The following is a 16,079-nucleotide window of genomic DNA, read 5'->3' on the forward strand; positions in this document are numbered from 1 at the left end:
AAACGCTTGCTGCACATCTTTTCACTCCTCCAGTCACGGGGGAATTAAACGTTCATATTTTTAGTTATTTTCGCGAGGTATTCTTCAAGCTTCTCCGTGTCTGACCCTAGTTATCCTCGGCTCTCTGCAATGGCGGAGCTGTAAACAACAGCGGCGTTCTGACCAATCACAAGCTTGCGTAATCCGTCTCGTTCGACGGATGTTTAAAACAGTGGGCTCGACTCCGTACGTACTTAGGTGCCTGCCGGAGCCCTACGCAAGAACGGATAATGGCGTTGCGTGTCTCCGCACTGACGCAGACGGAGAAGCATAAATCAGGCTAACGTCACGCCCATCTACTGCTGGACCATGGATCCCCGGAAGAACGAAAAAAAACAAATGCAAGTCAGTGGAGCTAAAAACGCTATTGTCTAATCCTGTTTATTATGCGCCGTGGATTTCACATATGATGTCTGTAAATTTTAAACACATATTTTGATGCTAAGAATGTGCTTATTTTCACTAAGCGAAGCAAAGAAGAGCAGAGGGAAAATGGCTGTAAGCTCAGCGAACTTCGAATCCTTTGTCCAGGAGGAAAGAACCACCATAAATCTCGCCATGTGGTACGTAGCGGCTACCCCAGCACAGTGGAGATTCTGTGTTGATGTCATATATGTCATTTTTACCCATTTTTAATGAATTAGAGCAGTGGTTCCCAACCTTTTTCCCAAGGGACCCCTTTTTTATCAGTAACATTTTTGACGACCCCCTCCCATTCTCTCTTCCAGTACAAACAGTATTAAGAAATGATAAAATTGTTCAAGCACATTTTAATATGCTTTGATTCAATAGATAACAGTAATAGTAGGCTCCAGTACAGAACAAAGTCATTAACCAAACAGAGCATAATGTGCTTGACAGTTTGTATTACTTTTCTGAACACATTGTTTCTTGTAAACTCTGATAAATCAATCATTCCTTTCAATAAACGTTTGACACATAAAAAATACACTGAGCAAAATGTACTTAAATGTGTATATTACTGTTTATACTAGATTATTTACTGTAAAGGCTGGGATTAATCAACCAGTCCTATCTTTAATGAACTTTTGACACTTGAAAATAAAACAGTGAGCTAAGCAAAATGTTCTTAAAAGTGTGTTACTTTTTCTGTACTAATTATTTCCTGTCTTAATATCAGTAAACTTTTCACTCATGAAAAAAATGTGAGCAAAATGTAGGCTTTAAACAAGTAATAAATGAAGTTTTAACCCCTTAAAGTGGAGTGGTCCTGGCGACCCACTGAGAGGCTTTGGCGCCCCCTTGTGGGGGTTGGGACCCCCAGATTAGGAACCACTGAATTAGAGTCTCACAAAACACGACGGCAAGTCTGATCACGCATAAACAATAAAGCCTCTCCCTGCTTTCTGATTTCAAGTCCCGCGTGATGTTGTGACTATTGCGCGACTTTCTAAGAAGCGCTCAGCGGCGCGTCCTGTGTGACCACTTGACTTCTCAAAATCTTGGGCTGAGCAGTGCATCTGCCTCTGGTGTGCCTCAGGCTTTAGGCTCTCTATGACGCTTACATGACATGTTTTATATCAAGAAGACCCAGTTGAGGTGACTCGGGCATCTGGTCAGGATGCCTCCTGGACGCCTCCCTGGTGAGATTTTCCTGGCACGTCTAACTAGGAGGAGGCCTAAATGTAGACCCAGGACACGTTGGAGGGACTATTAGTCTCACCTGGCCAGGGAACGCTTTGGGGTTTCACCAGAGGAGCTGGCCCAAGGGGCTGGGGAGAGGGAAGTCTGGGCCTCTCGACTTAGGCTACTGCCCCCGCAACCCGACTCCAGAAAAGCAGATGAAAATGGATGGATGGATGGATGGGTGGGTTTAATATTTTTGATTCAGCTTCAAGTGTCTGTTGTTGTACCTGCTGAGTGCAATGGCCATGTTGAGCAATTCAGCCATTGGAGGGTCTCCTCTCCAGTCTGGGGTGAGGAAAAACTAACACACCAATTAATCAGACTTCCAGTGATGATGTTTCATCAAAATCACTTTTAACGTTTGTTTTCATGCTGTAGACATTCAGTTGAATTTATTTCTCTGCCTTTTGGGATGCTTATGTGAAAATTTAAATATTAGTTTAGAATAAAACGGATAAACGGGAGTAAACTGGTAGAATGATAAACAAAATAAGAACCGTTTCTTGCTGAAATAGAATTTTTACCAGCATGTTAGTGATTGCTCCTACTTCAAAACATGCAAACATAGAGTGTGCACGCATGCTACGCACACCTTCTCAATTCCTCTGTATATTGTATCACTGAGGCATCATTTTCTACCCTGCAACCCCCACCCTCCTCTGCTGCTTTCTCCTCTTGTGTCTGGAAGCGGTAATCTGCTCCTGAGCTAGCGCTGGCGGGATTAGGTAGGGACCGAAGATAGGATATATGCGTCATTAAAGCAGAGAGCACAGTGTTGCAGAGGGAGAGACAAAGTCAACAAAGGTGATAGAGACAGAGGAGACGGATATCAGAAACCCACATGTGCCCTCACACGCAACCATGCACATATGCATTAAAAACATCCAAACAAAACCTCATCTGTGTACTCTCACAGCACATATGTCTGCCTGTGTCAGCAGCACACACAAATAAAATCCTCTTTTCTCTCACATATAATTTCCTAAACCTCCAGTGAATAAGAATAATAAGGTGTTGCTGTGATGGATGTCTGAGAGGAGAGATGCATTAAACCAAAGGCACTAATGCAAAGAAAAGTATAGATTCTATAGACAGATCACAACAGCAAAGCCTCTGAATACTTTGTGCTGTTTGTTGTTTACAATGCTCCACTTTTCTCATGCAATTTCAGTTATTCATTGTTTATTTTGTAAATGCAACCACAATAATGGGTGTGTTACTTTAGCTGGCTGCAGAGTTGCTGCTAACTGTACTTTTTTCCCACATAGTAACTTTAATATGCAGCTGTTAGACAAGCAGGAACTCACACCTCATATCTCCAGCTAGATTTTCAAACATCAAATTCACATAGACTAGAGTTCTTGCTAGATTTAACATGCTGATGATAATACTTTCTGGGCAGAATGTAGAGAAATGATAAGGCTTAAAGCAACAGGAATGTGTGGATAATTGCTCTCTTCAATACCAAGGTGAATTGAGCATAAATAGGCAATTTGTAGCATTCATGGAATAAGAAATTCATAAGGGATTTGTTGCAAATAAATATTAAGGTTAAAAAAACCAAAAGCTTTAAATACTAAGACGATATCACCAAGAATCAATAGACCTTGCATAAACGACTGGTGTCAAGTGTTTAGACATGAAAAGGACACCGAGGTGAATCAAGACTTACTTTTCAAGTTTCACAGACAGATCAAACGAGATTTACTCCTGACGAACCAGAAGAACACAGGGCACCACTTGCAGTCAGTCCCCAGCTGAGTGGAGAAGAGGTTCTGGTGAGTGCTATTAGCATTACAGTGCAGCTACTGGGTCCTGGTCGAGATGAAAATCCACTTTTAAACTCTGGAAAATACTTTCTTTTAAAGTCATGGCATAGGAGGAAGCATGTAGGATGCACATGAAATCAGTGCAAGAAAATACACTCATGGAATGTGTTTAAGCTCTCGATTTACCGGTCGATCTACGTTCCTACCCTCACCTATGGTCATGAGCTTTGGGTAGTGACCGAAAGAACGAGATCGCGGATACAAGCGGCCGAAATGAGTTTCCTCCGTAGGGTGGCCGGGCTCAGCCTTAGAGATAGGGTGAGGAGCTTGGTCATCTGGGAGGGGCTCGGGGTAGACCTGCTGCTCCTCCACGTCAAGAGGAGCCAGTTGAGGTGGCTCAGCCATCTGGTCAGGATGTCTCCTGGATGCCTCCCTGGTGAGATTTTCTGGGCACATCCATTTCGGAGGAGACCCAGGACACGCAGGAGGGACTATGTCCCTCAGCTGGCCAGGGAACGCCTTGGGGTTCCCCTGGAAGAGCTGGCCCAAGCTGGGGAGAGAGAAGTCTGGGCGTCTCGGCTTAGGCTGCTGCCCCCGCGACCTGACTCTGGATAAGTGATTGAGAATGGATGGATGGATGGAATGTGTTTGAATTCTCTACAGGTTGGTTTTAATAGTGTAGTCATGTATTTCCTGAGATCGATAGGTGGGTTGGTGCTGTGTCTGCAGTGATGCGGGTGTTTTACCAGTCTGTTGTGATCATGAGAGTTGAGCTGGAAGGTGAAGCTCTCGATTTACTGGCCGATGCTTGTTCCTACCATCACCAATGGTCAGGAGCTTTGGATAGTGACCACAAGAACAAGAATGTGGATATAAGCGGCCAAAATGAGTTTTCTCTGCAGGGTGGCTGCCCTTGGAGATAGGGTGACAAGCTTGGTCATCTGGGAGGGTCTTGGAATTGACTTGCTGCTCCTCCACACAGAGAGGAGCCAGTTGAGGTGGCTCAGGCATCTAGTCAGGATTCCTCCTGGATGCCTCCGTGGTGAGGTTTTCTGGGCGTGTCCAGCAGGGAGGAGCCCAAAAGGAAGACCCAGGACATGCTGGAGGGACTATATTTCTTGGCGTGCCAAGGAACGCCTTGGGATTTCCCCAGAGGAACTGGCCCAAATGGCTGGGGAGAGGGAAGTCTGCCCCTCTGCTTAGGCTGCTGCCTCTGCGACCCAAGTCCAGATAAATGGAAGAAAATGGATGGATGTTCTCCCTGATTTCTCTGTAGACTTATAGCCGTGTATTCTTTTTATTTTTTTCATTGCCGTATCTGTTTGCTCTAGCCACTGACTGTTTTCAGAGATGCCAACTTTCTCATAAGTCATTTTTGCTCTTTTAAAATAAGGGTGTGTGTGGATATCTGCAATGAAACGTGTGGAGAAGCATGCACAAAGCAATATGCATCAATTGTTCCATAATTAATTACATCCAAAAGTTACATTCCTCCCCCTGATCATGGACACAATTTAAATTTATTTCTAGGGATGTTCGATATTGTCAACTCTTAATTTACGATACCGCTTTAAACCAATGCTGATAAATACTGTGTCTCCCTCTCGTAAAAAAGGACAAGCTAAAACATTTTAGGTCACTAACATTACATTTCTCCTGTCATACATACTTGAATTTACGTTAGTCAAAGGAAAAAGTGCCATGTTTATTTGGTCTCCCTAGGCTCTCTGTGATGTGTGTATTAATTAGAGATGTATTTTATCTTATTTTTTCAGATACAGTAATAAATCATTTATGAAGATCTTTAGATAAGAAGCCTTGAGTGAAGATTTTTATTTTTGTTTTAGTCATGAAGAGGACAAATTCCTCCTTCACAAGTTGTGCCAAATAAACAAAAATGTCTCAAACTACTTTACCTCAGATCTGTCATATTTCGACCTTTAAAGTGAGAGGAGACGGAGCTGAAGAGCTTGATGTGTATCATTTGTAAACGTTGTGTCATTTAAAGAATGAAAACCAAACCTCAGATTTTCTGATATTAAATTTTAATGCAGTTATCGACCGATAATAAGGGTGAACCGATAATATAGGACATCCTTTATTTAACATATGAAACACCTTGATGTCAAAATGAATATGTTCTTGTTTATCTTGCTCCTGGAAAGCACATGGAATTGCTTCTTTGTATGAAATGTGCTGAATAAATAAAACGGCCTTGCTTGTACTGGCTTTGGACTCCCATCTAACCTCTGAACTTTTTTTCTACTTTTCATACAGAAAACCACATACCATTCTTAAACAGGCCTATGTACATTCAGATTTAGTGAGTCAGGGGTCACAGGTCTTGATGTTTAATGTTGTTCCACAAGAACCTGTCTTTGGCCCACTGACATTTTCTTATCTTAAAGTAAGTACCACCTCTATGCTGATGACACACACTTATCCACAGCATAGACTTTGATCAAGGCACACTTTACTATAGTAAAAAGGGTTGAGATTTGATTTGTTTGGTTTGTAATTTAACCTGGAGTCGTGGACCCAGGACCATGAACAGAGATGATGGAGTTTACACATTGGAGGAGGGCGTGGGCAGTAGAGAGTGACTTCATCCTCTGCTGCCTGCAGATAAACGGATATGGAAGTAACACCACCAACATCGGCGATGCTCTGAGGAAGGCTACAGCGTTAGCCAAAACTTGCCAGCTTAAAAAGGTATAAAACATCTCTTTACTACTTCTTTAGAAAAGAACCAAGCAATGGAATTTGATGGATTACACAGAACAAACCTACAAAAGACATTCATTAATATGAGTAGTTTGCTCTAATCACTGCATCAGTGCTAGACTTCCAGATCAAGCTGAGTATACGTGGATCACCAACAACCTAATTGTGCTGATGTTTCAAACCCCCGCAGGACTTCTAAAAACGAATCTTATATGTGTGATTGCTCTTTTATTCCTTTGTCTGTGAAGTCCAGTTCACCTACATATATTATGTTGAGCCTGTGTGCAGAGGAGTGATAACTCCAAGGCCTTGGAAGAAGGGGTGCTGAGGGTGCTGCAGCACCCCCTTGTGGATGACAAATTATGTGCATGTTGGTATTCTAGTAAGTAAAAGCATTTTATTGGATTTAGTTTAGAGTTTAATTGAAGACAACTACAAATACATAATATTATTTTCAAAAACATTTTTGTATGTCAAACATACACGGAGCTATATTATATATAAGACGTAAGATATGTGTGTACACAGGGACACTTGATTATTTGCCTGTTGATTCGTTATTGGGATGAGAAACCCACTAGATCATCTACATTCCTTTTTGTTCATGTACTTAGACGTTTTTCTGGTATTTTACACATAATCATTGCTTTTCAAAGAAGACTTCCAAGTTGGTTTTCCGTTAATTAATGTGGCCGCCGCTTACGTGTAAACCGCCGTAACATTTATTTCCGTAGGGTGGTAACTTTACACACCTCAGACATGTGCACCTGCATGGAAATGCTGTGGAACAGTTGAAAATATGAGACATGATGATGCAGTGTTACATCAGCGCAATTCCTGAGTGCAGGAACACTTTTGGAGGGTCATCATAAAGTGAGTAAGACTGATTTGATTATTGCTCTTTGTTCACTCTGTGTGGAAAGGTTGATTGCTTGTTGATCAGTTCTGTGCTCGTTACAGTGGTTCTTAATCGCCAGAGTTAAGTTCTAAAAATAACCCGCAAAATCCACAAAGTAGTCAACTTTATTTTTTTACATGTTTAGCGTACGTAGCTACTTTTTGTGTCACACACAAAAACACACCAGACTCCATTTCTCAACAGTTTTGTTTCCAGCATTTGAGCAGATTTGCGTCTCCTCCCCCATGCGGGAGCGCAAATTACTGATGCGCTCCAGCTTCGGCACAGCGCGTGCTCCTGTCCCCGCAGATGAGCTCATCCCAGCGCACCGCCGAAAAAAACCCTCACTTCTGCACTTTTTTCAGATATGCATTACCTCTTCACTTTTCTCTTGTGTTTAAACATCGTCAAATTTCAAACCTTCAGAAGCAGAACCCAATACGCTGCTAAAAAAAAACGTGCAAAATGGAACTAGAAACTAGAGTGAACAACACGTTCTCACTCCCAGCGCGTCAAAAACAGACGCTTGGTCAGCCACCCTCCACGTCAGACCCCTGTCGCCAAAAGTAACCTTTTTCGTTACTTATGTGCGAAAAGGGGTTTTTCCCTTATTTGACTGCAGATCCCAATGCAGCGTTACACTGACGCGATGGGATGTCCGCAGCCAAGGCACCAAACAAGCTCATTGTACCTCACCTTAACCTTATCCTCTTATTTTAACCTTCCCCTCACCCCTGTCCTAACCTTAATCATCTTGCTAGTGAACACGTTAGTGATGTGTCGATCGCTCTAAAAGCCGGCTCTATGAAGTGAACGGCGGGAGCCGCCTCGTCATTGGTCGAGTTTGGACCGAGCCAACGCGAGGGGGAGGTTTCAACTACCACGGTGGAGATTAAAAGTAGAGGGTATGTGTAACCTCCCCCTCGCCAGCTGGTATGTTCTAACGTTCCCCTTGGGCGGCAAATACGAAAATTGACAGTCAGACTCTGACTGTCAGAGTCAGAATGCATGGGAAACAAACGCTTGATCACAGTGAGAGTAACGTTTTGGGTAGCAAGAGGGTTAAGGTTAGGATGAGGGAGAGGGGAAGGTTATAGTGAAACGTTAAGGTTTAGGTGCGGTTAAATGAGCTGATTCGGTGCCGCATCAGCGGGTATCTAATCACGTCAGTTTTACGCTGCATTGGGATCTGCAGTTACAAAAGGGAAAAAACCCTTTTCGCACATAAATAACGAAAAAGGGCACTTTTGGCGTCTGGGGTCTGACGTGGAGGGTGGCTGACCAAGCGTTTGTTTCCGACGCTTAGGGTGTGAGAATGTGTTGGAGTGAAAAATGAACCGCTACTGCACTGATATTAGGTGATATTTGTTTGAAACAGTTTTTCTGTGGTGTCGCGCATACATAAACAACGGGTGGAATTGTTCCATGTTGTTTTTAGTTTCTGTTACATTTAGGGAGATGTTCTTGGAGGGTGGTTCTTTTTCCGTTGATAAACATTTCGGTATCAGATCTGTTGTCTGAAGAGCCTGCAGACCATCAGTCAGTTACCTTGCCAAAAGCGCGGTTCGGTGTGGATTCTGGAAGTTTTGACCTGCCATTTGTGGGGTTTTCCCAGTGTTGATGTAATAAGCTGCTGCTATGTTGAAGAATGAACCAAGAATAATTAAGGCTTACTACTATTACACATAAATATATATAAACATGTTAAACACGTGTGCGTTTTTTTTTTTTTTTTTGTATGTGGCTGATCACAGCACCCCCTTAGGAAAATATGCTCCCACGGCACTGGATAAGTCTAAATATATCACAGTGTTTTTTCAATATCGACTGACCTGAATCCTGCCTGGGCTCTTATACTTTTGGCGCTTTGCTCTTTGCTTCCTTCTGTAATACACATCCTAGTCTTGAACCTGTAGAAGACATGAAAGATATCAAACTGCAGAACAATACAACAATGTAGGGACAAATCTTGATTTAAACTCGTTTTATACCAGTAGAAGACCAGTGTACTATTGTGCTATTGTTCCTCAACTCCAGCATGAGAATGGATTAAATTCATAAGGCATACATGGCCAATTTGAAATAAATTCCCATAATATACATTTAATATACCAAGTTCAGCCTTATTTGTACATTTGCTTTATGTGGGGACAATGGCAAAGCCAAGAGGCGACCCGTGTTGCATTGAGTATTGTAGATATTAGATATTGTAGATACAATGTTTGTTTGCATCAGTCTGCAGTCCAGACTCCTTAAGCACCAGTCAGTTGGGGTTGCTTCTACTATTTCAAACAGCATTAAGTCATTCAGCAGCTGGACTCTTGTAGTATTTGTAGCATCTCATTCACGAGGGCATCCATCTTGCTTAGCTCCGGTCTATCTTTCAGTTCAGTACAGTCTGCTGTAGTTGGTTGGACAACAATCAATAATAGCAGCTTTGGATTCCTTCTAGGTTCTTTATTCGATTTGTTAATCTGTCTGGTTGGAGCTGGTTTCTGCCTTTGAACGAGTGGGAAAGACTCACGTAGAAAGAGCCTGCCTTTCCCCCTAAATACTCCTACAAACAGGTTCTGTCAACAAACTTTTGGGAAAGAATTGGTGGCAAATGCAAGCAAAACTATTCACTAAAGTTTTTTTCCACAAATGCTCAGCTCTGAGTTTTGGGGAATCTCCACATTGGTGCAAATGTACCACAGCATGTGTGAAACAGGGTTGTCCTTGCTATTTGTCACAGATTCAACTAAATCAAGAGAACGACACTGACAGATTATCTAAAGATCCCCGTTAAAGCTGGTTCCTCGTTAAGCTGTCTGTTATGTGTCAATGCAACATTGGGTTTAGGAGCAGACGAGTCTGCAAAGATAAACACTCATCTGAAAAGTTCTGTTAGTTGACTAAAATAAAAATACTAAAGCTACTTAAAAATCTTTGAAGGACATTGAGAAGCCTCTAGAAGAAAGGCCGCTTTAAAAGAAAACAGACATCAGAATCTTTGGAGGATTCAAGATGTCTTACAGCACTGTACTCAAAATAAAATATGCTCCCTGAGTTTTATTTACATTTTTCTGCATTTTCTAAGTATCAGCATCGGATTTGAAACTACAATAACTACAATACATTTTGATGGGGAACACTCATTTGTTTAAAGGAGGGGAATACCCGTTTAATCAATACATTTGCATTTTCATTTGCAGGCAGTACTCAGGGTACAAAAAAATCCCACAAAGCCCTGACTCAGCAAAGCCAGGTCTGCGACATCAGCTGAGCTTCAGATGGCAGGATTTGAAAACCCATTTCCTGATATTTGGATATCTCGCCCCGGACTGAAAAATTGCAACGCGGCTCTACCATTGACTTGAAACGTGGTTGTTTTATCTCCACAAATAGCACAAGCCTGGAGGACTTCTGCTGTGAGGTTAGCTAATGCTAACAATTAGCTTAAACTAGCTGAGACAGCCTCTGCTGATTATTGGACATTAAAACAACCAACAACAGCCTCCCCCATCGTGAGTCAAGATGGGTGAGTCCATGAATGTTAAGTTACATTGTGACGTAGATCTGTCTGGATTTTCTAATCCTAGAGTTTCACCGTCTATTTTCTACCAGAAGCTAATGCAGCAGATAGGTGTAGGAGACTATTTTCATGTTCAGCCTGCATGAAAAACCCAGAGTGAGTGATTATAAAAAAATACTAAATGTTTTTCAGTCAACCACACCTTTAAAGCTGAAATCTATAAAACACACACGCACTCACTAGTAACACACTTCAGGATGCTATTTTGAGTCTTTATCTGGGAAGATGTAATATTAAAAAGTGTAAAAATAAAGCAAATGCTTAAAAAGTGGCTGAAAAAAAAAACCCCAAACAAAACCAAAACCCAAATGCATTAACAACTGTCATTTTCTGTGCAACACTGAATATGAAGCCTCAGAAAACTGGAATCCGTCTGCCCAGAAGCTTAGCAACAAGTGACACGATAACCGCCAGTCAGTAAAGCCAGTAGCTCTGATTTGTTTGTGAGCAAAACAGGCAGGTGCCTTTTCTCATAATACATTAAAGGCAAGTTTATGAGATTTCTGGGTGCATTTTTATTTCATGTTGATATTTGTATGTTCTGATTTTGCTGCTTATGTCACAGATTAGCTGGACATTGCATATTGTTTGTACATTAATAATTTTTTTAGTCCTTGCTGTCTGCATTTTATGCTTATTTTAGTCCCTAACTCGGGCTTTTAGACAAACAGATGTGTACAACTTTACTGAGACAAAGACCATACTGTAGATGAGGAAAAACAATCTGCAAAATATCAACATTAACTACAAATTGTTGAACTGTACGCATCAAATGAACGTTTAGTTTAAAACTAACTGATGAAAAAAGATAAACGAATCAAGTTAGGACTGAATTTGAGGCCTATTAGAAAAACACAGCAAACATTATTCCACCATACCTGAACCTGGAGCTCCTGGGCCTGCTGAGCCGGGCTCTGAAGCAATGTGTTCCTGGTCCTCTCGAGATCCAATCAGCTCTCCAGCAGGTCAGGCGGCGACTGAGAGATTTTTGCTTCAGGATGCCCAACCACTGAACCACAAAGGAGGCAGAGTGCCGAGAAGAGAAGAAAATCAATCCGGTACACAGCGACTAGCCTCTGTGCACAGCAAACCTGCTCGCTCTGTCGTTAAGGGTTAGCTGCACCATGGACCCCCATCCTCCTGAGCAGATTCAGCCAAGCAGAGTCCTGTTCTTTACAGGCAGGCCTTAGAGCCTTTATCTGCTAATTTTGTGTCAAGAGGATTGAAGGAGATGCAGATGAAGTCCATAAACAAGAGACTTCCCAAGTGCAGAAAGTAAAATGTGAATAAATTACATTTATTGGGGTGTACATGTATCAGCTAAAGCATTTGTAAAGCAACTTTGTGTCATGTGTAATCAGGTGGCTTAAAAATAAAAAGATTTTTAAATTTAGCACAATTTGCTGCAGTAAAAATGCAAAACAAAAACTGTTGGTTTATGGGTCATTACTACTTTATGTGATTATCAAAGCTCTGAAAGAAAGGTCCTTTAGAAAAACACTTTTTGGCTTTATATAAGTGACGCTACGCTAGAATTCACGACTAAACATCCACGATGTCTAAAACCGATGAGCTGTTCCTGTACAGCTGGACAATATTAAACAGGCAGCTAATTACCCCCCCCCCCCCCCCCCCAGATAAATCAGGAGAGGAAGGGATGGAGGGAAGAGAGCAAGCAAAAACAGAGGGAGAGAGAGAGGAAGAGGAGGGAGGATAGCAAGCAGAAGATAAACAGACCTAGCTCCTGGTTCAGTTGGACACCGGCTTTAGTCCAGAGTGCCTGATGCTGCTGCAGTGTCACTGGTGTCGAAGGAATCACGACGAGACAAGACGGACCCAAAGACAGGATCAAGGAAAATCTCTTTTTAACCATCAGGATGTAGGCTGGGCTAAGTACTCCGCAAAACCAACAAGAAACGTGAAGAAAAAATTCTGATGTGCTCAAAGCACTACTGTAGCCTCGGTGTCCATCTTTGCCTCATGGAACATGTCGAACAAAGAAGCCAAGCTGTTTCTCCCTAAATGAAAAATACATTTTATGCAGGAATCCATTTCGCCCAATCGCCTAAAACGCGTCTCATCCGTTAGCACCCTCTTTCTTGTGTGCGATCCACGCCGATAACCCTGGTCTAGCTTTCTTTCTCTCACAATCACTCCCTCTCTCTCTGTTCTCCCCTCCTAAACTGATCAATACTTCATTTAAATCATGACATTAGCCCACTACTAGGGGGGAAATAGTGTGTGAATAAAAGCAAATGAACAAAGTTACAAACTATTTGATGATTTGTGTCAAAGGAGGCGAAGATTCCTCTAAAAATATGATGTGCAAAACAATGAGTTTATACAAGTGTGCAGGGCTGCAGTGGTGTTTTGATTTGAGCTCCTGAGCCCAACTCTGATCAATACACATTTAAATTGAGGCTGTAGAGTGCAATCACAATGGTCCATCTCATCAGATAAAGGCAAACATTGTACCCCAATTATCATCTCAAATGACTGGTTTTAGGGACACACGCTGGATGCTGATAGCAGCATTATTTCATATTTATTCAGCAGAATTTTTACATTAGCACTTCAGCATATAATTACCTAATATATATGCACCCTCACACTTTTATACATTCACATAATTCACAATGAGCAAAATCAATACTTTGCTATGCCCGTAAAATGTGTCTGCATTAGATCATACAATAAGCTGTTCAGAAAACTCAAAGCGAGACTCGGTAATTTCCTGGCACTCGTTGGAGAACAGCAGGCTAATCTTCCCGTTTATTATTAAACCTGGATATTTACCTGAGCAGCCTTGGTGTCACGGGCCCTGCTGGAGGGCAGTACTCTTGATCTCTGGAAGGGCTCTCTCCTCCTAGTTGGTCTGGATTTTTCGCTCCGCTACGAACGAGGGTGAATGCAGGTGAGAACACAGGATGGGAACATGCAGGGACTGACTGTGACTACTAGATGGGCAGTGGTGGAAATAGAGCCGAAGTCGGTCCCTCGGGGGAACATCGCTTACATTCAGCCTGGCGCCAATGTTGTTGACCAATGAGCAATTAGGAAGACTGACCAAAATTATTGATCATGGATTCAGGCTCTTATCTATGGGCCAACTGGCCTGCCTGAGGTTGTGTGACAGCTGCTGCAGCTGTGGACCGCTGCACAGGAAAAGGCTGTGCAAGTAAAGAAGGGAGGAAGGCAGATTGGGTCCATTTTTACCCAGGCCTCCATTTAGGCAACAGACATCATCACTTAAGCAGCTATCGATTGCTCCAGGCTTAACAAAGATGCACACTGAGCTGTCACACATACATGAAAGAGCCTTATGGATGAATTCAAACATCCAATCAGAATATATTACAGGAAGTAAACAGTTAGTGCCGCTGATAGGAGTGGTTTGCGTTCAGATCTAAAGGTTAATGAGGAATAAGAAAATCAGAAAACAAATAAAAAAAAATCACCTAAATGTTTATGAACTGGACAAGCTGGTACCAACAAATTCACCAGTTAATTGTATTGTGCAAAAGAAAAATGTGACATACTTCTGCTGTGCAGTTAACTTCGTTATATTTGTGGCACCATAGACTGCTTAGGCAACAGAGTTTGGAAGAGAAAAGACTACAGAAATGAGAACAGGAATAGGTAGACTCATGAGGGATAACAACGATAATGGGAACGACACGGACAGGACAAAACAAGGATTCTGTAGCACTGGAAACATGCTTAAAAGCAGCAAACATCACCAACAAATTAATTATTCTCAAAAGACTGATTTTACTCTTCTTGTCCAAGATTTATCTTAACAAAACAAGTTTATATGTATCTGATTATCTGATTCAGGAGGATCAATGTGGTTTTCGTCCTGGCCGTGGAACACTGGACCAGCTCTATACCCTTAGGGGATCCTGGAGGGTGCGTGGGAGTTTGCCCAACCAATCTACATGTGTTTTGTGGATCTGAAAAAAGTGTTCAACCGCGTCTCTCGGTACGCCCTATGGGGGGTACCAGGCCCTCTGATACAGGCTGTTAGGTCTCTGTATGACCGGTGTCAGAGCTTGGTCTGCATTGTTGGTTGTAAGTCGGGCTCGTTCCCAGTAAGAGCTGGACCCCGCCAAGGCTGCCCTTTGTCACCGATTTTGTTCATAACCTTTATAGACATGATTTCAAGGCACTGCCAAGATGTAGAAGGGATTTGTTTTGATGGCTTGAGGATCGGGTCTCTTCTTTTTGCAGATGATGTGGTCCTATTGGCTTCATCAGAACGTGATCTCTGGCTTTCGCTGGAGCGGTTCGCAGCCAAATGTGAAGCAGCTGGGATGAGAATCAGCTCCTCTAAATCTGGTAACCATGGTCCTGAGTCGGAAAAGGGTAGCATTTCTTCTCCGGGTCAGGGATGAGGTCCTGCCCCAAATGGAGGAGTTTAAGTATCTCAGGCTTTTGTTCACGAGTGAGGGAAAGCTGGAGTGAGAGATCAATGGGCGGATTGGTGCTGCGCCCACAGTGATGTGGTTGTTGTACTGGTCTGTCGTGGCCTAAAACGGATGGATGGATAAATGGATGGATGGGTGGATGAATCTGATCAGACATAAAATACAACAACAATTTGAACCAACAAGCAAACAAATTGACATATAATTGAGCCATGTATGCAGATGACACCCAGATCTACCTAGCTCTGTCACCTAGTGACCACAGTCACTAGGTGGTCTCAGGGATCTCATGTCCAGACAGGACCTACAGAAACTCATTCATGCGTTCATCTACAGCAGGCTGGACTATTGCTACAGTCTTTTTACTGGTCTTTCCATAAAAGCTGTGAAGCAACTGCAGCTTTTTCAGAATGCTGCTGCTAGAGTCTTGAGGAGAACCAAGAGAACTGAGCACATAGCTCCGGTTCTTAAATCTCTACATTGGTTACCAGTAATCTGCAGAATCCATTTCAAAGTGCTTCTACTAGTTTATAAATCACTCAATAACATGGGGCCAAAATACATGTCGGATCTCTTTCCTGTAGCCCAGCAGGGCTCTGAGATCCTTAAGAAGCAGTCAGCTCTTATAGGCCTTTTCCATCGCCCAAACTGGCATGGAATGGGAAGGATTGGGTTGCTAATTGTTTCTGTTCCGATTGTAAAACCGGTCCAGACAACCTAGCCCAACCACGACAATTACAGGACTTTTTTGGCTCCCTTCTGTTGTAGGTCCAGAAATTTTTGGAGCCGTACAGTATGGGTGGAGCAAGAACACAGTCCACTAATTGGCTGACAGAAATACGTCACTGCTTGCAACAAGCAAAAAATAAAAAAATAAAATGGAGTTCCGTTGTTTGTTTTTTCGTTAGCTGTACATGAATGTGAAAAAATAACAGTATGTCGCAGCATATGTTGGTCACCTTCAGAGTTCCATACATTTCTCACCGTCATAGTGAGAGTCA

General features: G+C 42.4%; 1 long non-coding RNA gene across 1 annotated transcript in view; it reads right to left on the reverse strand.

Moving 5' to 3' along the window:
- The window catches only part of LOC107381586 (uncharacterized), a 40,905-nt gene extending 27,505 nt beyond the window's left edge, over positions 1–13,400 (reverse strand). Inside the window, exons 1-3 of the long non-coding RNA XR_008559306.2 lie at positions 12,389–13,400; positions 11,530–11,660; positions 8,910–8,987 (exon numbers count right to left, since the gene is read on the reverse strand). This is a non-coding gene — a long non-coding RNA (uncharacterized lncRNA). The remainder of the gene's footprint in view (positions 1–8,909; positions 8,988–11,529; positions 11,661–12,388) is intronic.
- Between the last annotated feature and the right edge of the window lie 2,679 nt (positions 13,401–16,079).

This window comes from Nothobranchius furzeri, chromosome 9 (assembly GCF_043380555.1).
Source record: "Nothobranchius furzeri strain GRZ-AD chromosome 9, NfurGRZ-RIMD1, whole genome shotgun sequence".
NCBI lineage: Eukaryota > Metazoa > Chordata > Actinopteri > Cyprinodontiformes > Nothobranchiidae > Nothobranchius > Nothobranchius furzeri.